The sequence below is a fragment of the Corvus hawaiiensis genome, chromosome 8 (genome assembly GCF_020740725.1).
Source record: "Corvus hawaiiensis isolate bCorHaw1 chromosome 8, bCorHaw1.pri.cur, whole genome shotgun sequence".
In the NCBI taxonomy this organism is placed as follows: Eukaryota; Metazoa; Chordata; class Aves; order Passeriformes; family Corvidae; genus Corvus; species Corvus hawaiiensis.
In genome coordinates, this window is record NC_063220.1 from 33,956,423 (window position 1) to 33,983,628 (window position 27,206).

A 27,206-nucleotide genomic window follows, 5' to 3' on the forward strand; every position below is an offset into this window, starting at 1 on the left:
ATCTCAGCGATCTGCGATAAGGCTGGGCTTGCTGGCACCAAGATATCAAGGCATCTTTACAGTAAAAAAAAAAAAAAATTCAATTAGTGGGAAGGACTATTTTTTTTTTTTTTTAAGGTTGTTCTTTTAAGCCCTCAGATGTTATTTGCAGCCATGGTTGGCTGGAAAGGCGGTAGCCAGAGGGGCTTTTTTATTTGAGGGTTCAGAGGTCTTGGAGGCAATTTGCATGGCATTATCCATAGCTGTGCTATCGGGACAAACAGTCCTGCCAACCTAATTAGGCATTAGGAAGGAGAGAGCGTCTGAAACCCAGCACACAGGGGAAAAAGAGGGGATACGCAGCAAAGCTCCTAATAACATGGGGTTGAGGCACTGGGAAGGGCTTCCCCAGCATGGAAAAGCCTTGTAGAGAGTTTTGATTTTCCTGGGATGCTGCTGCCCAGATGCCCTGGCATTGCCTCCCCACCAGCTCACCCTGCCACATCTCTTGCTCCACAGAAAGCCACTTTCCTCCTCTTGGAATCCAGCTGGGCTGAAATCCCCCCACTTTTTGTAAAAAGGGGATTTTAATAGGGAACTTGTTACCAGGAGAGCCCTGGCACAAAGTAAACAGTGAGTTGGCAGTGGTTCATTATTTTTCCCTAGTACTGACAATTTCCTCACCTGAGAACTTTGGGAGCACCAAAGGAGGCTGCAGAAATTCCTGCTGACAGACCTGCTGCAAGGATGCTGTTACTGCCACAGAGGAGTCCTGGATGCTGCCTGAAAAGGACAGGGAATTTGCATCTCTACACAACGCAGGGAGAGTCAGGGCAAAAAAAGGGTTGGAGGAGGACAGGGCAGGTGGACCAGTGTATTTTGACAGGTAGGTTGTTGCTGAGGGGCACCTGGATGGAGCCAGCACGTACCCTTGGTTTGCTTGGGCCAGCTTCCCTGGGCAGGTAGTGATAGGATATGGGGGAACTGTTTGAAACTGAAAGAGGGGAGATTTAGAGAAGATGTTAGGAAGAAATTATTCCCTGGGAGAGGGGTGAGGCCCTGGCACAGGTTGCCCAGAAAAGCTGTGGCTGCCCCATCCCTGGAAGTGTCCAAGGCCAGGTTGGAAGGGCTTGGAGCAACCTGGGATAGTGGAAGGTGTCCCTGCCCATGGCAGGGGGTTGGAACAAGCTGATCCTTAAGAGTCCCTTCCAACTCAAACCAGTCCATGATTCTGTGATTCCCTGCTAATTTTCTCCCACGCTGTCTGAGGGTGAAGCATTCAGCACCCTCCCTTCCTTCCCCCACCCCACACTGGGGCTCCCCAGGTCATCCCTTTAAGCTCAGAGCAGGGAGGTAAAGGCAAGACTGTCCTGCCCCTCACCTCCAAACAGGGGTGCACATTCCATGCTTGGGCTGGTAGGGGCTCCTGAAGGAGCTGAGCAAGGCTCAGGAGAAGATGCAGCAACTTCATGGAAGTTGAGGATGGAGAGGACCCCCTTGATTAGCAGGACATCATACATGCCCAGGGAGCCATCCCTGTCAGGGACATGACCAGAGAAAGCAGAACAACCCCAAGATGAAGACCAAGATGACGGAAACACCATTTACATATCCCCAAATCCTCCAGCTCATGGGATACCTGACATACAGGGCCTGTCATGTTCCCCAGGTTCCCCACCAGATGTGGGGAACAAGGTGGGATCTCTGAGTCCTGGCTCCCTCCCAGACTGAGTTCATGGGCAAGAAATGGAGAAGAGAGGCAGGATCTCCACAGAGGCACTGGGGAGGGAGCAGGAGTTTGTGGTTCAGTGGCTCCCAAGTCCTTTCTGCTTTGCAGAGCTTTACAAGTGACACTGGCGTGTGATTCGATTAGGGAAAGCGCTTCACTTTCTCCCAACTCCAGAGTCTCCTTGGCTTCAGCTCGAGATGCAATGGAAAACCTGCTGGGCATGGGGAGAGGCAGACACAAATGCTCCCCCTCTCCCTGAGTCCTCCTTGGACCCTCATGTCACCTCTCTCCTCCACCTTCGATGGTGCTTCACAGCATCTGTATCCCACAGGAGGATGGAGAAGAAAGCTGCTCCCCTGGGACCAGGAAAGCCTGGTTAGGAGACGGTGATTCCCAAGGTGACAATAACCCACATTAAGAATCCTTTCCCTTGTGAGGGGCTGGGCTGGGAGGCTGGGAACAGCTCCACGCGTGCACACAGGGAACAAACAGGAAGGAGCGAGCACCCCAAACCACCAGAAAATGCTTGGGGGGTTTTCATTGAGACCATGGTTTGCTCCAGAGGGAGCTGTTGGCATCTGGACCAGAGTCAGTGGTGCCTCCTGAGCATCTCTCAAACATCTGGAAAAGAAGAGAGTGGGGGAGAAGGGAGACCAACACAGCCATGAAGCAAAGCAGGGACCTTCCCATCTCCATCCACCACATGAAGCAGGGCTGGCAGGGGAGTTGGAAATTGCCAGGAGGGATGAATAAAGAAGAGGAAAAGAAAAGCTACAACAGGACAGTAAAAAAGCCCCAGTGCTGTGGAGCAGGTGCAGAGGCAGTGATAATTCCCCATTTCTTCCAACAGAGGAACTAGGAGTGTCCAAATTGAGTTATTGGGCAGCAGACTTAGGGACAAACAAAAGACGGCAGTTTTTCCACGCCACCCTTGATTAAATTATGGAACTCATTGCCACACAGTGCTATGGAGACCTACAGCCTAAGTGGCCCCCAGAAAGCATTTAGGCAAACTCACGGGGCACACGGGTCTGTCAAGGCCTGTTAAACATGATGGAACAGCCACCTCAGGGAGTCCCTAAAGCCCAAGGCTGCCGGCAGCACGTGTTGGACAAGGGGCTCAGCAGACAGGCCGTGCCTTGCCAGGAATGCTGGACCAGCACAGCCTGGGAGATAAATAGCATCTAATCACCTAAATAAACCATTCCCCAAATCCTCCTGAGGGCAAAGAGAGGTTATTGGGCTCAGAAGTGCCCATGATGATGCTACAGGATAGGCAGAGAGGGGACCCCAGAGCTTCTGTCCATGACCCAGTGCAGGGATCCTCCAGGATCCCTCACCAGGGATTTTTAGCTGGGGCTGCCCTCACAGCTGACTGGGTGAGACAGGGTGAGCAGGGCTCTGCTATTTCCACAGCTTCAGGCTGAGATGCTCTGGCTCAGGAAGGAAAGAAAGAAAAAACATCCCCTACTCCCTGTGAAGATACCACATTCCAGACCCACCTGCCAAAAGCACGGCCCCTACTCCTCGCTCTCCATCCAGCATGTCAGCTCAATAATTTATCATCCAGGAGGTGCAATAACCATCCATAATTCACAAGCAATAATGTTCTACAAGTCGGAACTGGCAATTTGGCTCTGCGTACCACGCGCCGCCTTCCCAGGGCTGCCTCATGCCACTTCCAAGGACCCGTTTCTTCTTGCTAAAAGGCATGAAAGAAGCAGTCACCTCCAGGTGGATACAGCCCTGAGGGGCATCCTAGTAACAGCAGGTTATGGAGTAGTGTCCATCTGTGCCTGCTCTTCAGGTTTCTAAGGCCTTCCTCACATGCTGATGTGAAAATGATGAAGTCTTGGATTTTGGTCTGCAAGGCTGACAAAACCCACAGGTTGTGGGGCTCCGTGCTAATGGAGCAATGATGGAGGTGCTTGGGAGGAGCAAGACAAGGTGTGTCAGCAGTGCAGAGAGCTGGCATTCAGCAGCAGCTCGTTGCAGCAGTGGTTGGTATTTTTGGTGGCCCTTCCAGCAGTGAAAGGAATCCTGTGCCATGGGAGCGCAGAGCTCCCAGAGCAAGATGAACACTGGTATCTTAACATCTGAGGCTGATAAATGGCTCCAAAGCACAGGATCCAAGTGATAACTTGGGATTGGGAGTGGCAGAAAGGGCTGGGCAGGGCTGCAGTGATGGGTTGCCCTCTAGAAGATAACAGAAGCATCACACTATCAGCAGGGAAGTGCAGCAGCTCCAGGGAGAGGTGGAAAATGTGAGCCACCGAGTTTTCAGATTAGAAAAACACCTCTTGCTCGGCAAACTCGGTTAGCCAGACATAAAACACAGTGAAGCAGAGCATGCTAGAGCTCCCTCGCTCCTGGGGGAGATGTTTATTAACTCGTCAAAACACAACGGCTGTTGCTGCCAGCAAGAACCTGGAACAGCAGAAGAAGAAAAAAAAAAAAGAGAAGACGAAATATACAAAGGGGAGAAAAAATAAAAATCACATGTGAAAATCATCATTTGTTTCCCTGTACTTGGCTGGGGATGGTCTGTGGAGCATGCCCGAGCCCAGACCATGCAGGGATCCTGGAGCATCCTCCCAGAGAGGCTGGGGAAGAGGCCGTTGCAGCACCCGGCTCCCACTCTCGCACTTTTCGCAGGAGCCACTCCCTGACCTTGGTGTAATTGGGCCACTTGGCACACCTGGCCCAACATAAATTACAGCTCCTAAAATAAATAAGGTGAGAGCTGGCAATGAGACACTGAATTAATGCTGGAATAGTGTGGGGCTGCAGTCATTACATCCCAGGGACACTGGAACAGGGAAAGGGAGAGCAGCCACCCAGCTGCTACAATTATTTTAATCACATTTGTTTAAGTGCTACAGATCAGGGACTGACTTTCTTCACCAGTTAGTTGCTGTTGCTTTACTTGCCTTGAAAGAGAGACAGAGGATTCGTGGGGGAGTGCTATCATTATCCCGGTTTTTGCCAAGAGTATCCCTCTGAAACAAAGCCTTGTTGCTCTGATTAACCCCGATCTTCCTTAAGTTACATGTCACAGGCAGCATTGTCAGTTAATTATTATAAGCCCAAGGGGGTTTGTTGGGGTGACACTGGCCTTGATTCATAGAATCCTACAAGGTTTGGGTTGGAAGGGACCTTAAAGTGTCATTCCAACTTCAGTGCCATGGGCGGGGACACCTTCCACTATCCCAGGGTGCTCCAAGCCCTGTCCAACCTGGCCTTGGACATTTCCAGGGATGGGGCAGCCACAGCTCCTCTGGGCATCCTGTGCCAGGGCCTCCCTCACAGGGAAGAACTTCTTCCCAATATCCCGTCTAACCCTAGAGTCCTCCCCACAGTGAGGGTGGCCATTACAGACCAGGGTTGTGGTACTTTCTATAGGGTTTTTCCAGCCTCTCCAGCCTCCCGCACTGTCAATATGTACTTTAAAGAACAATTTACACCTAAAAATGCTCTCTTCCTGTGAAAGCACCACTGTGCAAAACAGCAGATGGTGTTTGAACACTGCAAAACGGAAAATATATCTTTAAAAGAGAGATAGCAGAGTTGTCTTGGCGCTATGCGGGTGCCTCGGGGGTCTCGATTTGCAGCTTTCTGCATGGGGGGAAAAAAAAGATAACAAGTACTGTGAAATAATATTGGTGGCAGGAAAATGCTTTTCTTGAGGGGACCTTGGAAATTGTGGCATGGGAACAAACCAAAAGGGCTCTGCAGGAGGGGCTCTGACACTAACAGCCCTCACAGGCCACCATGTGTGCCCAACTGTGGGTGAGACAGGGAGCAGAGAAGGTTTTTTCCTCCCTTTCTCCCCTCACTCATGCTCATCCTGCTTCTTTGGGTGAAATGCTGTTTAAGGAGAGGCAAAGTGGGGTGGAAGATGTATAAATCACCCTGCTCCCACTTGGGGCTGCTGGGAGGAGTCAGTCCCGTTGGGATGTCAACCCTTCCCAGGTCCCAGCTCCAGGCTGGCGTTCCAGGATTGATGTAGCAGAAGGTCCTGCTCCCAGAACCACACACCCAGTGCTACAACAACTGCTTTTGTACATGAAACATCAAAACTACTTAAAAATCCCTCCTCTCTCTCCCCATCCTGGAAGCAAAACCCCGGCGAACTTCCATCCTCCAGGTAATCCTCCTTCCATGCGATAAAAACCTTTTTCTTAGAGGTTTTCTCAATAAAAAAGCTTGAACACTACTAATTTCCAAAATAAACAAGCAAATCTTGGAGCAGCAAATGCAAAGGGCCCCCAAGGCATCTTCTAAATGTCAGGGAAAAGCATCAGCCCTAGCGTGTGCCCAGCTATCGCTGCCTGCCCGGCACCGGCTCCAGGCACAGGGGACATCTTCGGGAATTTTGGGTTTGGTGGGAGCAAAGAAACCCCCAAACTTGGGCCCCCTTACAGTTGCTTTGAAGCTCTGCAACAGGAAAAAATACCATAAATTGGGCTCAGCTTCACTCCTAGCAACGACATTTTGACAGCTTCTATTTCGGGTATGGCTTTATTGTTTTCCCCCTGGTCCTCAATTAATGCCTTACCTCAAAATAGCTACGAGCCAGTAGGACTTTTCCACTCACCAGGCTGTGAGCTGCTCTGAGCTTCTCCTGTGGTGCAAATGCTCGTGGATTGGACTGGCTATTCCCAGCTTGGCCCCAAACCTCTCTTTGGGATCCCTCAAACAAGGACAACCTCCCTGCTGAAGCCAGGTGCTGATGCTTAAAAGTCTACCTGGAGGAGAAATACCAGCTCTGCAAACCTGTTCTCCATTGTTCTCAGGGTGCTATGCCCAAGTATGTGAGGTCTGGGAAGTGCATATAGCCAGTGCCCAGGAGAAACACAGGCTGGTAATGCTGTAAGGGATGTAGAGAGGAAGATGGAGCCAGGGCTGATCTTTACATTTTGCACTTGATTTTGGAGGCAGGAAAAGTTTGCCATATGGAGGGCCTTAAGGATATTTGGGTCGGAAGCAGGTGGTCTGTAAGGTCCCTTCCAAGCCAAACCAATTATATGATTCTATGACATTCCTTGTGGTGCTGACTGAGCTGGACAGCCCCATCCAAAGGGATATGCTGAGCCTCGCACAAGGACATGACACCCCACACCCCCTTGGGCTCCCTGCTCCCATTGCCACTGAATAAACTGCTAAACACCCCTCTCAAGGTTATCCAATAGTGGTTAAAGATTTAAGAAAAGCCCTGTACAATGTATACAGCTCCTCCTGAAAATATTCATCCCCTGGAATCAATGTTTCATCAATTTTCTATCATAGATCACCCCTGACACCGGCTTCAATCATATTGGTGCAGATGGGGAAAAATAGATGTGTTCACACAACCAGCTGCCTCCAGTATCCTCTTTTCCCACATAATTTAGTAGCTATCAATTAGCCCATGCAGACATCCCCTTCCCTCCGGCTGAGCCAGCCATGCTCCCGGCTTCCCTCTGGGAGCGGGTGACATGGGAGTGACTGTGGAGGGCAACCCGGATGGAGCATGGGAGGCCTCTTTGCAGCGAGATGCTGGGCACTCAGCCAGAGCCATCCCAGAGTCCAGGAGCCATTCCAAAGACTCCAGTTTATAACTTACTTACAAGGGCACCTGTGCTCCCACTGCAGGATGTCAGCTGCCCTGTCCCCCCTGACCCAGGACTCCCAGCAACACCATTTTCCACTCAGTAGCCACATTCCTGGGCACATGTACCAGACACCATCTCCCAGCACACTGGCCCCAGCTACCTTTTTTAAAATTCTTTTCCTTTTTAATTCCTGTAAACTGTTTCACCTGTGTTAAGCACTTGCCTGTGCCTCTCCTGGCCCCACTAAATGACCAACAGGTTGTCCCAACCTGCCCAACTGTTGTCACCCAGCTACCGTGAAATGAGGGAGGGAAAGAGCTCCTGCTGCAGTCATCTTTTGATTTCAGCATGGCCAATGAAGTTAAAGGAGAGCTTTCCTCTTCCCCTAGCCTGAGCTGGAGAAGCCAGAACATTTTAGCTTTTATCTGATTTGATGTGCAAAAAAACAGAGGGAGAGGGAAAAAGAAAAACCCCCACAACTCACTGCTGGCTTCTTCTTGCCTTTAATTGAGGATACAAATGCCAGGCTGATTTTTGCTCTCCTTGAAATTCCCTCTGTCAGTACAGGGCTCCCTCTGGTTCAGGACAAAAATTGACTTTGTGTCATGAATGAAGTAATTATTTCCCTCCACAAATGAATATGGCAATTATTTCCCTTTTGGGGAGGGGAGGCATTTGTGTGAGGTTTGAGCTGCTGAGCAGAACTGAGGTCTCTTCCCAGAGCAGGGATGAGCTTGAGCTTTGCTCACCAGTATTTGCCCCCTTCTCTATCCACCATACAGCCACCTCTTCCCTTTCCCAATACCGTGCTCAGGCTCAGCTGGATCCCCACCAGACACAGGCACTTTGCTGGATCAGGGACTGTGCTGAGGGAGGCAATTACCCTCTCCTTCAGATCAGCCCATACGGCTTGAGCTGAAATCAACTTTCATCCCTCTGTGTTGTTTTCTCCCGCCTCAGGAAAAAAGGACATTCCTTAATGTGCCCATCCTGTATCCCTTCACTGAGGAAGAGCAAGGATAAAATATCACCTGGTATGTGCACAGGGGAATTATTAGAGACATATAGAATCACAGACTGGTTTGCACTGGAAGGGACATGAAAGATCACCTATTCCATCATCCCTGCCATGTGCTGGGATGCCATTCAGGAGGTCGTTCTCCAGCAGCAGGGCTGTATTTGGAGACAGAGGTGTGTCACACATTCACCTTGCAACATCCTGCCTCCTTTTCCCCCTGGATATTCACTCCATGCACATCCATTTCCCAACTCTGGCAAGGAAGAGCTCACCAGCTCATAAAGTGTTTCTACACCAGCTCTCAAGCACGTTGCAGCTTCTGCAGGTGTTAAAAGCCACTGTAAAGAGCGACACAAAGAAAGTTATTTGCAGCACATGCTGAGATCTCTGAACCCTGCAAAAACAGGGACAATGCAGCAGCATGTCCTGAGGAGTGATGAACCAGCACTGAACCATTAACTATTTCCAGGAACAAAAACCCCAGGCAGTCCTGCAGGATCACACACTTTCCCTGCCAGAGCACATGGGGCACTTGTGTCAGCACTCAGAAACCTTGTCCTTGCATCAAATGTTGGAAGGAGGGATTTCAAGAATCTTCTCCAGAAAATCAGGTCCCTGCTACCATGGCCACACCAATTCCAACAGCACGAGAACAAGAAGGATTGTAAGAGGAAGAAAAGCAGTAACAAATATATTTTTCAAATGTATTTATTGTATGTCAGGCTGTCACCTTACATACAGTTAAGAACGTTTCTACAGTGAGGGTGGTGAAACACAGGTGCAGAGGGGTGGAAGATGAACCATCCCTGGAAGTGTCCAAGGCCAGGGTGGATGGGGCTTGGAGCAACCTGGTCTAGTGGAAAGTGTCCCTGCCCATGGCAGGGTAGAATTAGATGATCTTTAAGGTGCCTTCCAATCCAAACCATTCAGTGATTCTATGATTTCCAAGCAGACAAAAAATCCTTTATCAGTTATTTACCTGCACAGAATTACATGTTTATTTTACTGCTGACATTTCACAACCCATCATCATATGAGCCAGCACCAAACCCCATCCCCAGCACTCCCAGGGACACCATATCTTCACTCCAGGAGTAAAAACCACAGGACACAAGCAGCGCTCCCAAGCCAGCTGGAAAGTCACTCGAAGGTTGTGAGTGACCTTGAAGGGAGCTGGACATTGCCTTGTTGGCTGCAGCGGCAGGAGCATGAAAATGTATTTCAGCCCTTGGGCAGCCTTCAGTTCTCATTTAAGCTGTTAATCAGAGAGGGAGAGGGAGGAGAGCAGCAGCAGCCTCAGCTTTTTCCCGCGAGCCTGACTGGAAAAGTATGAGTGGCACTGGAAGGCCCTGCAGGACATGGGGGTGGGGGCGGGGCGGGGAGCAGCTCTGCCTTCTGCAAGGAGGAATATTCCCTTATTCTTCTTAGTCCTTTCATGGGTGGAGTTATCCCGGTTTTCTATTCTGTGGTTTGTTTGGTTGCTCGGGTGTGCACAGCAGCTCTGTGGGTCTCTGCCGAGGGTGGCATCACCCTATTGCTCTGCCCGGAAGTTTGGGGCAGGTTTGTGACCAGAGGGATTTTGTGACCAGGGGGATTTGTGACCCAGTGGACCAACATTAAGGTGCAGCTTCCCCAGAGCATCCTGCCCTCTCTGTGTCATGGCAGTGGGACCTTTCTGCTTTCAGACCTCAGGTCACTATGTCACGGAAGGCATCCACTGTCCCCAACATCCCTGAGGAACAGTGCAGCTCCTGTGGGGACCTGGCACAGGTTGTCCAGAGAAGCTGTGGCTGCCCCTGGATCCCTGGAAGCGTCCAAGGCCAGGCTGGACAGGGCTTAGAGCACCTGGCCTAGTGGGGAATGTCCTGCTCATGGCAGGGAGATGGAACAAGATGATCCTGAAAGTCCCTTCCAACTCAAACCATTCTGGGGTTGTATGACCTTGGACCATGAAGCTGTTGGAAAAGGACAGAGAGGGACACAGGCACAGACTCCTTGTTGGAAGAATGGAGCTACCCAACCAAGAGGACTCATTCAAACACAGGTGGGATGCTCTAGGAGCGTGCAGACAGAATTTGAGCAGAGAAGCCACTGCCCCACTCACCTGCACCACTTCTCCTCCTCCAGCACCACAAGGGTTAAGATGAGTCTAGTACTGTTTGCTTGTCACTTTGTTGCTGATCTAATGACCATCGATAATAGCTGAATAAGAATTGATGGAGAGATGGATTTAATTAACCCCGGTGTCAGCAGCTCGAATTGCTGTCTGTTTGTGTTAATGGAGCAGCTCTGGAAAAAAACTCTCCTGAGCTTTGCGTGGCTCAGCCTGTGGCAAGTAAAACACTCCTATTCATCAGCTGCACCCTCCAGGTAAACCCAGGCAGTGCCACATGGCAATTGCTTCCTCCTGTCCCCAAAAGAATAAAATAATCACCTGCTCCGGTGCACGCTGAGTCCCAGCTCTGTCCACCACTCCATCTTCACTCCCTATCTCAGCTGCTACTGCCTTGGCCAGTGCAGCCAAGGTCTTGGCAGGGTGGGTGGGAGGTTGGGAGTGCTGATACTGGGAGGCTGGAGGTCTTTACTTAGCAGGGGGATGGTGCTGGGGGTTTGATAAAAGATCAGCACAAAGGCAGCAACTGCTCTGTTTCCTAACAGCACAGACACTGGGGCAGCAATGCAGGCAGAGAGGTTTCCCCAGCCAGCCAGATATCCTCTGGCACCCTCCTCATCCCAAAATCCAGGTGTTGCATGTACTCCACTGGGATTTATCCTCTTCTTCTAGGTTTCAAGCCAGTTTGGGAGCCAGCTCCAGGTGAGCAGGCACAGAAGTACAGCCCAGACCGGGGCTGGAAGCTCAGATCAGGCAGTCCCAGTCCCAGTCCCACTAAGGAGGCTGGTCCTGCCCACTCCTTGATTGCAGCTGGTAATTAGTGTCTTCCAGCTCCTGAGCTCGCTTCAGCCGACCTTCAGGTGCAGCAGATAACAGCTCATATTGCTCCCCATCCTCTTGGCCCTGGCTTATCAGGAGAATCACGGGGGAAATGCCAGCCTGGAGGAAGGGTAGGTGCATGGCCCTCCTTGACTGTGGATACCCAATCCCAGTGAGGAATTTCCTGGCAGCTCAGGGAGCAGTGACAGCATCATCCAGCACCCCCAGCCCACCCAGCTTCAGCATCCATTTTCCAGGGCAGTAATCCAAGGGTGCACCCCAGAGCAGCCCCCTCCCTGGGTGTTACCCACTTGGGAGACCTCTCAGGGCAGGCTGGGGGGGGCTTGTCTGACACCCACCGCATTTTCTTCACACTTCCTCTCATTTTCAGCTGTGATTGATTTTCAGGTTCAAACACAGTGTCCAGCCTTGACCCAGGCAGGCAGGTCTGGATCCATCTGGATCCCTGTCTGGCGATGCAATGGGATAGTGCTGGTGCCATCCCTGGCTCGCAGGGCTGCTCCTCGGGGCACTGCAGCCAGAGATTCCCTGTGCTTGCTCTGACAGACCAAGGTATGACTGTCTGAAAGAATAAGCTTCCCAGGGAAACACCTTTCCAGGCTAAAAATATTCCTTCCAGTAAAAACTCCAGCTCCTGCTGCCAGCGCTGTCTCGTGGCTGGCATTTCCAGGAAGGACAGGACGCAGATCTTCCACGATATGAGGGCACTGAAAACACCAGTTGTTGGCAAACTTATTTCCTGCCGGGAAACAATGAGGTCAGCTCTTGGCCCCAGCACCTCGTTCAGCAGTTGTAGGCAGCTCCGAGGGAGCAAACGTCTCCGCCAGGATTCCCACGGAAAAGACAGGCGTGGAAAATGGGTGCATGGACAAGTGAGGCAGAGAATACTGCCGGGGAGGTGAAAGCTGATGTCAACAGAGATTAGGGCTCTGTTCCTGCCGTCTGGCTGCAGGATGGAGATAGCATCACCTGCCCACAGAAAGGCGAGCGATTTAATTCAGCGGTGGCTAATCTGGAGTTTCCAAGACCTTCACACAGCTCTCCAAGCAGCCCTTGGAGTATTTTGGGTCTGGGTTGGGAGAGCCAGTCCTAGCAAAGCAATGGGACATATATATCTCTCCCTCCCGACCCCAAGACCTTTCTCTTCACCCATCAAGGAAGAGAAATAGCCAGAATAAGCAAAGCTGGCAGTGGAATGCAGAATGTATCCTGGCCTCCTCAACATGGTCCCTGAAGCAGCAAAATTCATCCTGCCGTGGCAGGAATTGGGGAACCTGGGAAGAAGCCCAAGACCAAGCATCATCCCAAGTCCTTCTTAGCCTGGCAGGGCTCCCAGCTGCCAAGCTGAAGGTGAGCTGGAGCTTTTCTCCCCTCAAAAAACCCTCAAAGTATCCCACATTTTCCTCTTTTAGCTTTGTTTTCCCAACAGAACATCAGTGACTGCCCACAGCTCCTCTTCATTCCCAGGAAAAGATGGGCAAGGCACAAGCAAGGTCTGTCCAGCTCTGGAATAGCCTGAGCCTTTGGAAACATGCTGATAGAGAGAAACAGGCTTCCTGTTTTGCTCATCCCTGTCCCAGACAGAAAGTACCTGTGCCAAGTATGTCTTCAAATCCCTGCCAGTAACCTGCAGTTATGGAATATGTGAGGCTGGGGAAGAGGAAAAAAAAAAAAAAAATCCAGCAGAATTTAATTTTGAAGACCCAGCCAGTCTTACAGCTTTTTAACTGCTGCAGCAGGTGAGCCAATAATAAAATCAACTGCCCAGAGAGGAAATGAACACTGGGTTTTGTTCCAAAAGGATGAGTTCAGCCAGCATCAGAAAGAAAGGAAAAAATAATAATCATAGAAAATAAAAGAGTAGGAATTGTTCTGTGACAAATGTATTTTGACAATCCAGCTGAAAGGCCTGACAGAGTTATGAGTGAGGGGGAGGAATTACTGATCTCTGAGTGATCTCACTTGTTTTTCTTGATTCAGCCTGGCCCTGCTAACAATGTGTGTCACTGCCCAGCGCTGGGAACATCCTTTGATGAGTGACACATGGTGCTCCCCACAGCACAGCCTCCTGCATTTTACCTCCCAGCAGCACCAGGGGTGCCCAGGGGGGACCCACCAGCCAGGCTGGATTTTGGAAGGTCACAGGTGGAGGGGCTGGGGTCTCCAGCCACACATCCCAGTGCATTTCTATTTGGGATGAGCCTGGAGTCGCATTTCCTGGTCTTCTTCCTGGCTGAAGCCATGGAATCACAGAATGGCTTGGGTTGGAAGGAGCTTGAAGATCAACTTGTTCCCATGGCAGGGACACCTTCCACTAGACAAGGTTGCTCCAAGTTCCATGCAGCCTGGCCTTGAACACTTCCAAGGATGGGGCAGCCACAGCTTCTCTGGGAATTCAATACCAGTTCCTCACCACCCTCACAGGGAACAGTTTCTTCCTAAAATCCCATCTAACCCTGCCCTCTGTCCATGTGAACCATCCTCTCTCATCCTGTCACTCCATGTCCTTATCCAAAGTCCCTCGCCAGGTCTTTTTAATGCTGTTCTCATTGTTTTCATCCTCACATGCTGAAATGGGGCTCGAGGTCTCTGTTTGCACCCACAACCCTGTGCTGGGTAAAGGGGAGAAGTGTAGGAGGGTGACAGCTGCTGGAATTTGCACTCACAAGATGAAAACAAGAGCCAGTCAGGAGTTTAGGAAATCCTGACATCTCTCTGTGGGGACTGGTCTGGAATGGAGTTTGTGTGTGTGTAGCAGGTGGGTGTTGCTCACGGGTCTCTAGTGTCCATTACCACCCCTGCTACTTGGCTAAAATCTGCATCTGGACTGGGGACCCCAGGGATTTTAAATGCTCCTTCGCAGTCTGAGCTGTGCAGCTCCTGGAGCAGCTCCTGCAGTGACCACTTCTCCTGTGGAATCTGAACCCTGGATGGAGCCAGGCTGTAAGAGTCCATTAATTTTAATTACCTTTAGAGCAGGGCTCAGCACCAAAGTGGGCAAACCTGATGGCATTTTGATGGCATTCTGAGAGGTCCTCTCTGGTTAAAGGACACCCGTGAGAGGCTGCTTCAAGCCAAGCTGTGACCAGGACAAGGGAGAGGGATGCTCCCTGTGACTTGTTCTGAGTCAGCTCAAGTCACCTGCCTCCACTTGCTGCTGCTAATTCACTACCCACAGCAATTTTGAGAATTGGGGATTATCAGCTTCTTATTCAGATTTTCCCCTTCCAATGTGGAAAATATCCATCTTGGAGGGGGTCCTATGGCAGAAGTGGGTCCTACACCAGCTTTCTCCATGGCTCTCCACTGTTTTTAGGACCATTAGGGAGAACTGGAGATCTTCGTGCACCTTCCTGGGGTTTGTTTCTTCAGCCTGATTCTGCTGAGACAAACACATTTCTGCTTCCCCACCAAGTGACATATGTCGGGACATGTTTCAGGGTCAAAGCAGAGGGCAACCTCCCAGAGAGCAATGTGATGCTCCTGAGATAAATAAAGCTCTTTGTTGGGGAAGATGAAACAGGAAAGCCTTGTAAATATGATTGCCTGACAAAAGATTTTGGGAATATGAAAACTACAGGCAACATTGAAATGAAAGCCACTTTTGAAATACCAAGTCTTAGTTACTGAACAACTGGAAAACAATGGTATGGCCGACTGAAGGTAATCCCCTCTTGATTGAACAATACCCTCTGCTTGCAGGCAGGTCCAAGGGTCAGAGCAGACCCTACTAGCTCAGCAGAAGGGGTCCAAAGAGTAGTTTTTAGAAGTTAAGATGTAACACTCTATGGTAATATAAGAACTCTTATAGGCTGTATGTAAATGCTATAGGATTTGTATCTTGTATTAGATTGGTTAGTGACAATTAGAATATTCAGTACAGAAGATGATTTATTGTATTGTAACCAAGATTCCATTCCACTCCTCTCTTACTCTCGCACACTCTTACACTCTCTCTCTCTCTCCTTACTTACCCGCTTACTCTCTTGCTCTCTTGGGCCTGCTGAGAGCTGCCAGCTGCAGCTCTAAGCAGTGCCCCCATACCCACGCCCTTTGCAATAAACCACATGTCCCAAGATCAGACTCCAGAGATCTCCCGTCCGTAACCTACAGCTCTTGGAATGAAACCTCCTCAGAGGGACAAGGGCAGCATGAGTTTCTCTCAAGGCTTGGGGGATGGCTCAGTGTTTCCAAGAACAGCCACCTTGTGTTTGCACTCACAGCCATTAAAATTGGGGGATGGAGTTCAACCAGTTGAAGGTCATGTTGTCTGGGATGGGAAATGCTCCAGAAATTTACAGTGCTGTATTTTATATTTTTAAGCCTGTTTCTGTGACCGTCTCATGCAGATCTTTCCCACTCAGCTTGACTTCTGTTCCCAGCCTGGCCTTAGGAGAAAGAAACCCATCCATTGAGGCTGTTCTGGATAGATAGGGAGTGCAAAATAAACAGGTCCAGACATTTTCAGTTGTTCCTCATTTTAAGACAGACATTGAGGGGCTGGAGCATGTCCAGAGAAAGAAATGGAGCTGGGGAAGGGGCTGGAGCACAAAGAGTGGCTGATGGAGCTGGAGCCTGGAGAAAAGGAGGCTCAGGGGGGACCTTCTGGCTCTGCACAACTCCCTGACAGGATGGGGCAGCCAGGTGCGGGTCAGTCTCTGCTCCCAGGTAAAAAACAAGAGGAAATAGCTTCAAGATGTACCAGGGGAGGTTTAGATTGGATACTAGGAAAAATTTCATGGAAAGGGTCATCAAGCACTAGCACAGGCTGCCAAGGGAGTGCTGGACTCCCCATCCCTGGAGGGATGTGAAAGTCACATGGATGTGGCACTTGGGGACACAGTTTAGTGGTGGGTTGGCAGTGTTGGGGGAATGGTTGGACTTGAGGATCTTAAAGGTCCTTTTTTCAATCTAAATGATTCTATGATTCTGCTCCCACTACCCTGCTTTGTGCTGTTGTTGGTCAAATGCAGGGAAAAAGGCAAAATAAACTTCTGTTTATTCATCCTGATGGCAGTTCCATGCCAACACCCCATCATTCCTCTCCCTGCTGGTGGGTGGTGTCTGCTTCTGACAACACCAAAGCTGCCCAAGCTCCTCAACAGCTGCGTTTTGCTCCAAGCCTGTGTGTGAGCATCCTAAGGAAGAGCCCAGCCGGGTGCCCAGCTCCCCAAGGGCTGCTGGATGGGAGCATCGACATCCAGCTCCATCGTTTAGTTCCCTGGAGAATAACTGTGTTACAGTGGGGATACTGCAACACCCGTATCAAACAACAAGGCCCATGGAAAAGAAATATATATGGACTGATTCTTGGTAGATGTTTCAGAGAGATGTTTATTTCTCCAATCGCATGGCCGGAGCTCTGCCGAGGAACTGAGGCAATCACGGGACCCGAGGGTCCTTGCCCGTGCAGGGGAACACAAAACAACCAATGGGGAATGAGGTTGACCAGGGGCTAGGGAAACCCTGTGTCTCCCCCCCAGGGCCCCTCTCCCAGGACCACATGGCAGGGGGAAGGGACCGCAACATTTCACCCGTTTATTTTTAACAAAAGGAGATTTGAAATTTAACATTGAAAACAACTAGATAAACATAACAAGAACAGTTTCAAAACAAAACAAGCCACCTTCCTGAGTCTTTAAATGTCCAAACAGATTCTCTGGAACATCTTACGGCTGACAGAAGGGAGACAGGACTCTCTGGGCATGCTTTGTGGGGAAACTGAAGCAGTAGAGGGTTTCTTCCATTTGTACCTGTTGGAACTCTAAACAACAATAGTTAATTTCTTCCTTCCCCCTCTTCATCCCCCACTCGGCATTGGAAAGGGATTTTTGGGGAAACAATTGGCAAAGTCATGGTTTTGTGCGGGAAACCGTGGGTGGAAAAACAGATTGGGAATATACTGGGGGTAATAGGATATAGGGTAAAAGGGAAAGGTGGGATTAGGAAAAGGAGACTGTAGGGACTGTTTATAATGCGGATATTGTCTAACATGACTACAATTTTTAGCATATATACTGCCTTTCACAGAAACACCATCAGGCCCAGTGACCTCTGCTGCTTGTAACCCTTTTCTACCTTGCACAATTTTGAACTCTACTACTTCTCCATTTCCTAAGCTTGGGATATATTTTTCAGGGTTATCCTTTTTAATAGCAGTTCTATGAACGAATATGTCTTGCTGGTTGTCACATCTTGTTATAAAACCATAATTTTGTTTAACATTATACCATTTTACTATTCCTAAAACCTTAGCTACAGTGATTTTTTCCTTTTCCTGAGTGGCTGCTGTTTTCTGTCTCGCTGCGTTTTTGCTTTCTCTTTCACTTTCGCTCGCTCCCGCGTTGGAGCTGCTCGTGCTGCTGGGGCCGTCGGGGCTGCTCGTGCCTGCACGCTCCTCCCGGGGTCGCATTCGGGGCCGCACGGGCCGGGCCGGGCTGGGCCGCTCAGCTCCCTGCGCGCCGTCTCCTCTGCTCTCAGCTGCGCTGCCGCTGCCTGGTGCCCACCCATATCTCGGCCGGGCCTCCGAGCAGTGGCCCCCCCGCGCCCCGCTCCAGCGCGCGTTTCAGCTGGGCGTGGCTCCGCCGCCAGCCACCGCTCCTCTCACAGGGCTCGCTCCACCACGCGCTGCGCGGGGCCAGGTGGGCACCGCCGGGTTGCGCCGCTCCCACCGCGCCTCGCTCCGCTGCCGACACTGCGGCTCGCCTCGCTCCGCCCGTGCACGGGAATTGCCTCGCTGCTGCTCGCAGAGCGCTCGATCCATGTGGTCTGGGTGGCACAGTCCCTGAGGCACGCTTCCCTTCACCAGGACACAGCTGACATTGCTCAACAGTCTCGGTAATTAAATAATATTCACGAAAATAGTCTTCCATTGGCATATATTTTGACTCAGAAATTGTGTCCAGTCTCCCAAAAGTCTTTGGTAAGAATCAAATCCCAAGAAACAGAAAATGTTCTTAGACAACCATGCCAGGAAGTGTTTCAGTTCCTTCTGAGCTTGAATTAAGCTAAAATTTACAAATCATTGTTCAAGAATCTTTTCAAGTTTAAGATAAATGTCCATATGCGGCTCTGAGAGCCAAGAGTCTTTCCACGGTTCCTCCATAGTTTAGAGATGGAGCAACAAAACAAAAACAAGAAGAGAAATCTGGAGTTCACTCACAAATCAGTAGCTGTCCTTAGGGATCGGGGATCGTTCTGCCCGCATTATCCACCATTTGTTACAGCGGGGATACTGCAACACGTGTATCAGACAACGAGGCCAGTGGAAGGAAATATATATGGACTGATTCTTATAGATGTTTCAGAGAGATGTTTATTTCTCGCCGCATGGCCGGGGCTCTGCCCAGGAACTGCTCAATCACGGGACCTGAGGGTCTTTGCCCGCACAGGGGAACACAAAACAACCAATGGGGAACGAGGTTGACCAGGGTGTAGGGAAACCCCGTGCCTCCCCCCACAGGGCCCCTCTCCCAGGACCACATGGCAGGGGGAAGGGACCCCAACATAACTGGAAGTGGCGCTGCCAGGTTTAATCACCCCTCATGCCCCACCAGCCACTTCCTGGGATGCAGACCTTGTTAACATGCAAAATAATGGAAAGATGCAGGTGGGGTTCTGGCTGGTTAACCAGGAGATGCTTCAGTGAGAATTATCCAATTAAATCTCCATCTCTCCCTTGCTTCTCTGGCTTTACCCTCCTCCCATTGTAGTGGCATTATCACCCAAAGCAGTCCTGATTGAGTGCTGGCCACATTAAGCTGTCACTGTGGGCACTGGGGACCCTGCAGGGCTGGCCTGGCTCTCTGAGGTGCCACTCTGGGCTGCTGGGAGGCATAGGAAATTAATACTAACCTAAATATATACACCGGCACACAGAAAATAATCTCAGGAGGGGGTAACCAATGGTTTTCTCCCCTTTTTGAAAGGCCATCCTTTCTCCTTCGCCACCACCTCATAAACAAGCCCAAGTAGGTGCTGGTGCTTTCCTTAAGTGAGGAAGCCAAACCCTGCTCTTGCAAAAAACCAAACCAAACCAAAAACCCAAACAGACAGAAGAAAAACAAAGAAAAAAACCAAAAAAGGCTAATACCTTTCCAGTCGTGTCACCGCCTGGTTGCTCCATGACTTCTGTGTCAGCTCCATATATTTCAAATAACTGCTTGTCTTGCTACTTTTCTCCTGGTGTTTCCAGTGTACTTTTATGGTGGGAATTCTGGTTAAATCAGAACAAAAGAAACAAGAGAATAAGTAATAAAAGAAATCACTTACACCCTGGAGGTAAAACCCAACGAAGAAAAAAACTCCCCAAAAATTAAAAAAAAAAAACCCAACCAAACCACAGAAACACCCCTACTTTGGATCAAAGATTTGGTTATTTTTATTAGAGGTATTCCCTGTTTGCTGACAAAACACAGATCTCAGATGTGAAGGTGAAAAGTTTTAGTAAGTTAACTCTGTTCCCACCCTGCTGCTGATGGAGCAGTGCCTGGTGATGTGCCTGGGCAGCTCTGGGTGCAGGGTGTCCCTCTGTGTCCCTGCCCTGGCACTCAGGAGGCAGATGCAGCCCATTGAAGGTGCATCCAGAGAGGGGGCTGCAGGTGAAGCAGAGGTAGCACCCACCATCCCTCCTACCCTGTCTGGGTCCTCACCAGGATCTGGGATTGCTGCTGAAGCCCCTTCCATGGAGGAAAGCTGGTGGCCAGGTGGGAGAGGGGCTTCTGTAGCCCCCATCTCCCACAGGCAGGGACCCTGCTCTGCTTGGGCACCCTATGCAAGGGATTTCCTCCCCTCTGTCTGTCTGCATGTGTGATTAACACAAATCCCTCACTGCAGGAGCTGTGAGAGCAGCTAAAATTGATCTCAGTGCTGGAGCACCCCCTCCACCATACCCTCCCACCTCCCCCAGTGCCAGCACAGCTGTGCTGCTGGGGCCTGCTGGGCTCCAAGAACATCTGATAAGAGCAGCAGAAACTGAAATTGCATCAGCCTCCCCACCAGGGTGATAATTCATTTCAGGGAGGCCACCTGACACCCAGCAAGAGCCTGTTTAGAGTGCCCAGCAGGGCCTGCAGAGGTGGAGATTGCCATCGTGCTGGGTGCTCTGCCCTCCCTGCCACCTCCTGAGCCCCCTGGTCAGGCTGGCACCCCTTTGTCCCATCAGGAAGGCCTGAGCCATGTGGGATGCTATTATGTTGTGATAAACCATCCCAGCTGATCACCCCAGTCTCTGCATGGCCTCTTGCCTCCTCTCCATGAGCTTTTGCTCCATGATACTGGCAGTGGATAAGAAGCATCTCCCTCACCCAGCAGTCAGAGCACCCCAAGACCCTTTCCCATCCCTGGTTGCTGCAGGCTGAGCACCCCAGGATCCCGTGGTGCCATGAATTATAGGAAGTGGAGCATGCACACTCAGCCAGCCCTGGCAAAGACCTGTGCTTCCAGCACTACTCTGCTCCCAGCAAGCAGCCCCAGATGTGCCTCAGTTGCACAGGGAAAAGGGAGGTGACCAGCAGAAATGCTGCTTCCCAGCCAAGTTTAGCCCTGGCGTGACTTGTTCATCCCATGCAGAAACCTAGAAATGGGCTTATTTTCCTTTGGCCAGCATGTCATGAGGATGAGGCACTTAGAGAGGTAAGGAGCTTACCCAGGCAGGTAACAAAGCTTTGTTGAGATAGGACTCTTCAACAGCTGGACAGGATGGGGAAATGGGACTTCTGGGGCAGACAGCTCCTCAGTCCCACAAGGGATTCCCAGCACCGCTGGGCACAGAGTTTCTCCAGGAAAATAGAATTAAAGACAGCAAACGCAATCCAAGGGCTGGGGAACTGGAAGGAGAAAGCAGGATTTGCAAGTACAGCAGACACCTTCAGTGTATGGTTTTTCCCCCATTCCTGGATTTGGAATGGGAGGAAGGCTGCTCCCCTCCCCTCAGACAGCAAAGTTCTGTTCTTTCTCCACTGCTGTCTTTGGAATTGCCCTTCCAGAGGAACTTTGGCATATTTTTGAATAGGAAATGGGATGATATTCGCTAGATGGACCTCAAAGGGGGGCTCTGCTGTACAGCTTTCCTTCAGGCTTCTCATTTATCTATCCTCTCCAGGTAAGCACTGGAAATGTCACCTCCCCACGCCTGTAATTAAACCCTGTGACTTTTGTCCCAGCATGCACACACACCTAGACACAGCCCCTTTCTCTCCTCTTCAAAAACTACTCAAAACTTTGATTTTGCTCCGAATCAGCCATGCAGATGTGCAGCTGGGTATTGCCATGGCAACAGAGTTTGCCCTCCTGCTCCCCTCTCCGACCCCTTCCCCCAGATGAAGAAAGGGGGGAAAAAAAATTAAAACCAAGCAATTTTAATAATGTCACAAAATGCAGACAGGGATATAAAAATCCATTAAGAGCTGGAGTGGCCCTCGCAATGGGAAGTGCTCCAACTCCTTCCCTTTCTGTTGCTCACTCTCTCTCTCTCCAACCCCCTGAAAGGTAACCTTTAAAACACACTCGACAGCATGGTACTCAAACCTCTGGCATTTACCTTCATTTCACTCTGGCTTTTATTTCTTTCCAGGGGAGGAGGGCTTTTATGTTTTAAGGGGACAAGTTGGGTTGTTTTTTTCCTTCCCCTCGGCTTGATTACTTTCCCCTCCTGTGCAGGTGGTTTCTTTTTTTCCCTCTTGTTTTGCTGTCACCATCATCCAGGCATGCAGCCCCCATGGGTGAAGCAGGAGGGGGAGCCAGCCTAACACCCAAATCCCCCCAGACATCCTAAACTAACAATTTAAAAGCAGGATAAAGGTGAGATGGGTAACGCTGGAGAGGGAACAATGGCCTGAGGTTCCCAGTGGGTGGCAAGAAATTTGTGATGCTCAAGCCACAGCAGCTTTTGTGGGGCTTTTCCTTTTTACGTTGTCTTGGGGTGACTTGATGTTGTATTCCCTGCCGCTGCACTATGCCCAGAAATTAGTATATATGCCTTTCTATGCTTTTAAGCTGAGCCTGAGTGGAGAGAGAACAAAAACCCCCAAGGACACAGACAGAGATAACACACTCTGGTTCTCTGCTCTTTTTTTTTTTTTTTTTTTTTTTTTAAAGAAAGTTGAACTTTGTTTTTCCTGGGATTTTGGATTTTTCCCCTTTTTCTGCTGGACTGCTTCAATATCAGAACACATCGGGAGGACTTTCCACTGAGCACAGAGGGCCTGGCATTGGGCCAAGTCCCAGCTCCAAGGAGGAGGGAGACCAAAGGGAGGACTCTAACATTTTCCCAGGTTTTTCTCCACAGCGAGAGATTTTATTATTTAGCAGTATTATCCTTTTCCCGTGTGTTTGTTAAATAAATAGTTTTTATCTCTTTCACTTTCCTTTGAGGAAAAAGTTTCTTTTTTCCTGAACCTGGTAGGGGAGGTGTAGTTTGTAACCTGCCTTCTCTCAGAGGATATATTTCTAAATTTGGCCAAACTGGCACATAAGTGCACACATCCCTCAAAGTCCCCTAGAGAAGAAAAACCTCCAAACCCTCCTTAATATTCCTCTCCTCCAGCATCTCTGCTCACAAAGTAATCCTTCCTGCCAAATACCCTTCTTCAATGTGGTCTCACAGAAATGCCCCTTCTCCTTCTCATCCATCTGTAACACAAAAAGAGCTTGGATGGGGTTCTGAGCCACTTACAGACCTCACAATCGGGGCCTTCCTTCAGCCTCCCTGTGACAGCCTCCGTTTTTTTGGCCCTTTAAGACCAGTTAAGAGCTAGACCAAGGGAGGCATCAAGCAGCAAATGCTTTGGGATGACCTCACTACATACCTATGAAACCTGGTGTGGAGTTTTATGCCTCTTATTGATGGATCTCCACATGTCAGTCACACCAGAGCATGGCATTATCACAGGTTGCTCACTACATTTGCTTTCCCCCCTGCATTAAAGACCCTGCTTCAGGAGTCATGGGATGAGCAGAGCTTCCCATTACAAAATAAAATCTTTTATTTCCCAGGCTGGAAGAGAGCTTGAAAGCATGACCTAATTGTGCTTGGACACCCATGGGCAAAGAAAAGAGCCCAAACCATATCAATAAAAGGAAAGTGGCCAATTTTTGCAAAGCCATTCATTAATTTCAAGTGTGACCCAGGAACAGAGACATGAATTATTACTTCTTTCCAACCCAGAAGCACGGTGATTCCAGGCTCCGTGCCATGTCTTGCACAGCAGAAGTCTTGAGCAGTCCAAGTTCCCAGATGGACATACCAAATACTTGGGAGCGATGGGGGAAGATCATCCATCCCCCTGCCATAGGTGCACCTGGGGGAGGCAGGAGCATTCTGAGGGTGACAGGGAGACGCAAGAGCTGCTCACTCTTGCCAACATCCCTTCTTCATCCCAGTTGGGTTTTTTGGGGTTTTTTTTGCCTCCCAATTTTTCTGAGAGCAAGTTTTTACATCACAAGTCTTTTCTGAGCTAGAACCAGTCAGGTCATGTTGATGCCATGATGATTTTTTGCGTTTTCTTTTATACCCCTGTTATAACTTTTTACAAGTTCTGTACTCTTAGTGCTTTTTGCCTGCATTCTTGGACTTGTTTGTTCAGCTAGGAGACTCAACATTTTAGAAGCTTTGTAGGTAGGGATCAGTGTGCCCCAGACCTCAAGGTCCTCTCCAGAACACATTCTGTAAACTAAGATAGAACCATCCAGGGGAAGGTCCCTTGGGGAAGGGGGCTCATTCAAGGCTCTCACTGGGGAATCTTTGATAGATATGGTAATTAGTAAAATCTATAATGTTATACCAGATCTTTTGGGGGTGTGCATTGCGGTGTGCATTTCGGGGCATTCCATCTGGACATAGTGCACCTAAGGATCCTTAAAATAAATACCATGGTAAAATCCCTTTTTCCCTTCTAACTGTGTTTGACTCTTGATTTTAAGACCAGGAAAAGGCGTCAATGTAAGCAGGAGTTATCAGTGATGCTTCCTCCTGTCCCAATGTCCTGCCAACATCCTCATGGAATAACCCTAAAATCTCCATCTCCTGTGGACCACCATCGAGTATAAAGTCTCAACTCATGTTGAACACTTATTCACTACCTTTTCAGTGTGAACTGGACCTGAAGAAGAAGCCAAACATTTGGCTCAATGAGTAGAGCTTGGGGTTTTTTGTGGTTTGTGGTTTTGGTGTTTTGGTTTTTTTTAAGGGGAATTATACTCCAGTCTAGTAAAGACCAAACCTTCACCTTTCCATGGCTCTGGATCAAAAAAAGTCATCACAAAAATAATCTGTGCATCAGCCCAGTGCTCTGACCAGCTCCAGGTACCAGCTGGTTTACAGGCTACCTCTCTCCCTGGCTCAGGCCCAAATTTTTATGGCAAACAATCAGCATAACAAATGGTCAGAAAGGGAGCAAGGCCTGTGAGCTGATTGCAACAGAATAAAATACCCAGAAACAAGTAAAAAAACCCACAAAATTGTGCAGATCAGCCACCTCACAGCTGCTACATGGTGGACTCCTTGCAGCTCTGCAGATTGGAGAGGGCAGAGAAGCCTCTGGGAGAATGATATTTCCTTTCACAGTGCTGGATCCAAGGGCTGGGCCATGTCTGGGCTTAACCAAACAAGATGCCATGGGCAGGGACACCTTCCATGATCCCAGGGTGCTCCAAGCCCTGGCCAACCTGGCCTTGGACACTTCCAGGGATGGGGCAGCCACGGCTTCTCTGGGCAGCCTATGACAGATCATCCCCCTTGTTCATTTTTGCCAATCCCTCAGCCAGAGAACAGGGTTTCAGTTGGATTCAGCTGGTACATCTGACCCTCTGGATGAGGAGGGGGTTTTATTTAAAGAAAGGAAACAACAAGTGTAAAGGTAAGAAATTACCTGAGAATTTTGTCTGAGTGTGATGGAATGGGGCTCTGGTGGCACTGAAAAAGAGAGATAACAAGAGAAACTTTGACTCTTCAGAGATTAATCTTTGCAGAGATTAAATTGAAGCCTTCAGGTCTGAGCCATCGATTGCATTTCTTCTTCCCTGACAGTTTTGTGGAAGTACAAATTACAGAGGACATGGAAAGTAAATTTTTTTAGCCATCCAGCAACTGGCTCATTTATTGGCAAAGGATCTCCTTAGAGCCAGCCATGAGAGCCAGGCAGAAGGCTGGGATCTATTGAAATCCCAATGGAACTAGAGGATCTTTAGGGTCCCTTCCATCCCAAACCATTTGGTGATCCTGCGCATTCCATCCAAGGGAAAAGCCAGGAGTAGTAGTACCTATCCCACCCTTTCTCCCTCGAGGGGATGGATTTGAGGGTCAGAGTGCTCCTCCTCTCACAGGAGTCTGTTAGTGTTATTTCCGTTATATCAGCAGCAATGACCCTTTCAAGCCTTCCTTCAGAGAAGGAGATAATATCAAATGGGATCAACTAAGATTTAATGAACAAAAAAATCACTTCTAACAGCTTAAACTACCTATTAGGCACAATCCATCCACTTCTGCCTATCCCCTGGAGGTCAAAAATTAGTACAAGGCAGCGGAGAAACACGAACTCCACAAGAACTGTGTAACTGATGGTAACAAAGCTGAAGGTACATTTGGGATGAGCAGATTGGAAGGGATGTCTTCCCGTGGCTTAGGCCCAGGGGGTGGGGGTTTCAGAGATCAGCTTTCTTTTTTCATTTCCATCATATTTGTCCAGAAGGGCTGGGCAAGCAGAGGAGATGGACAGGATAAGGGAGTCTCCAGTTAATTCCACTTTAAAGCCAATTTCATTTCCTTTCTAATTAGAGCAGCAGGCATGTGTTAACTACTGATTATCTCTCCTGGGCAGTTGTGTGTATTCTTCTTGACTACTTTCTCAATTTTTCCAAGCAAAGCTCTGCTGTGATAGTAACATAAATAAAATGGGAGCAAGGCAGAGCATGAGCACTTTGGAGAATGCTCTGCCAAGAATTAGGAGCAAGGCTTCCTTTTGCATTCCTAAGGGTGAAAAATAGAAGGTGCTCACCATAGGAAAATATAAACTCTTGGAAGCAGAGACCTTAGCAAATTATCATTATTAAGCACTATCTGTAAATAAACCTCTCTGTGACAGACACTCAACCCTCACAGGTCTTCCAGAGCTGCTGAATCTCCTACCTGTGAAACCCACAGTGCTCAGCTCCAAGTACCCACATCCAACACCTCCTACCCACCAGCTCCCAGAGCTGCCAGACCCCTCCACAAGCCTCCTTTAGAGCTGAGAGCAGGGCTAGGACACAGGTGAAGGAATCACAGCCCTAGTGTGGCTGAAGCCTCTGCAGGTGGATGCAGTTATCCCTGAAAGGCGGGGATGGGGCGCCTCTCTTTGGCACCTGGCACTTTTCCCAACATTCACCTGCCTTGCTGCATCTGTTTATTCCCATGCACCGTCCCCAAGAGCAGTGAATCCCACCAGAGTTAAAAGTCATCATCCCTTGCCTCCATATCCCACCATTTCTTTCTTGTTTTTGTGGGATGTGACATGTATCTCCTTGGCCTGCTCCTCCAGCTGGGTGCCAGTGCTTTCCTGCTGAAAAGCCCTGCTCGAGGGAAGGGGCAACGATGCTGAAAAATGGGTGCCCAGACCCCCACCCTGATATCCCTGCCTTGGATGGCGGGGAGCAGGGCTTGGCAAGGGGCTGGGATCCTCTGGGAAAACTCACCTGCTTCCCACAGTCTCATGACATGACATAATTTTTCCCAAAGCCTGTTACTGTTCTTATATTATTATTATTATTATTATTATTATTATTATTATTATTATTATTATTATCCGAAATAAACTTGTTCGGGAAAAAAAACCAGTGCAGAGCTGAGCTTCCAATCTCCTCCCCAGCCCTGGGCTGCCTGTACCGCCAGCAATAGGCTGGGAAGCCCAAAGTCCCTTTTTCCACTCTTCTTCTACACTGGCAGATAACTCCCAGATG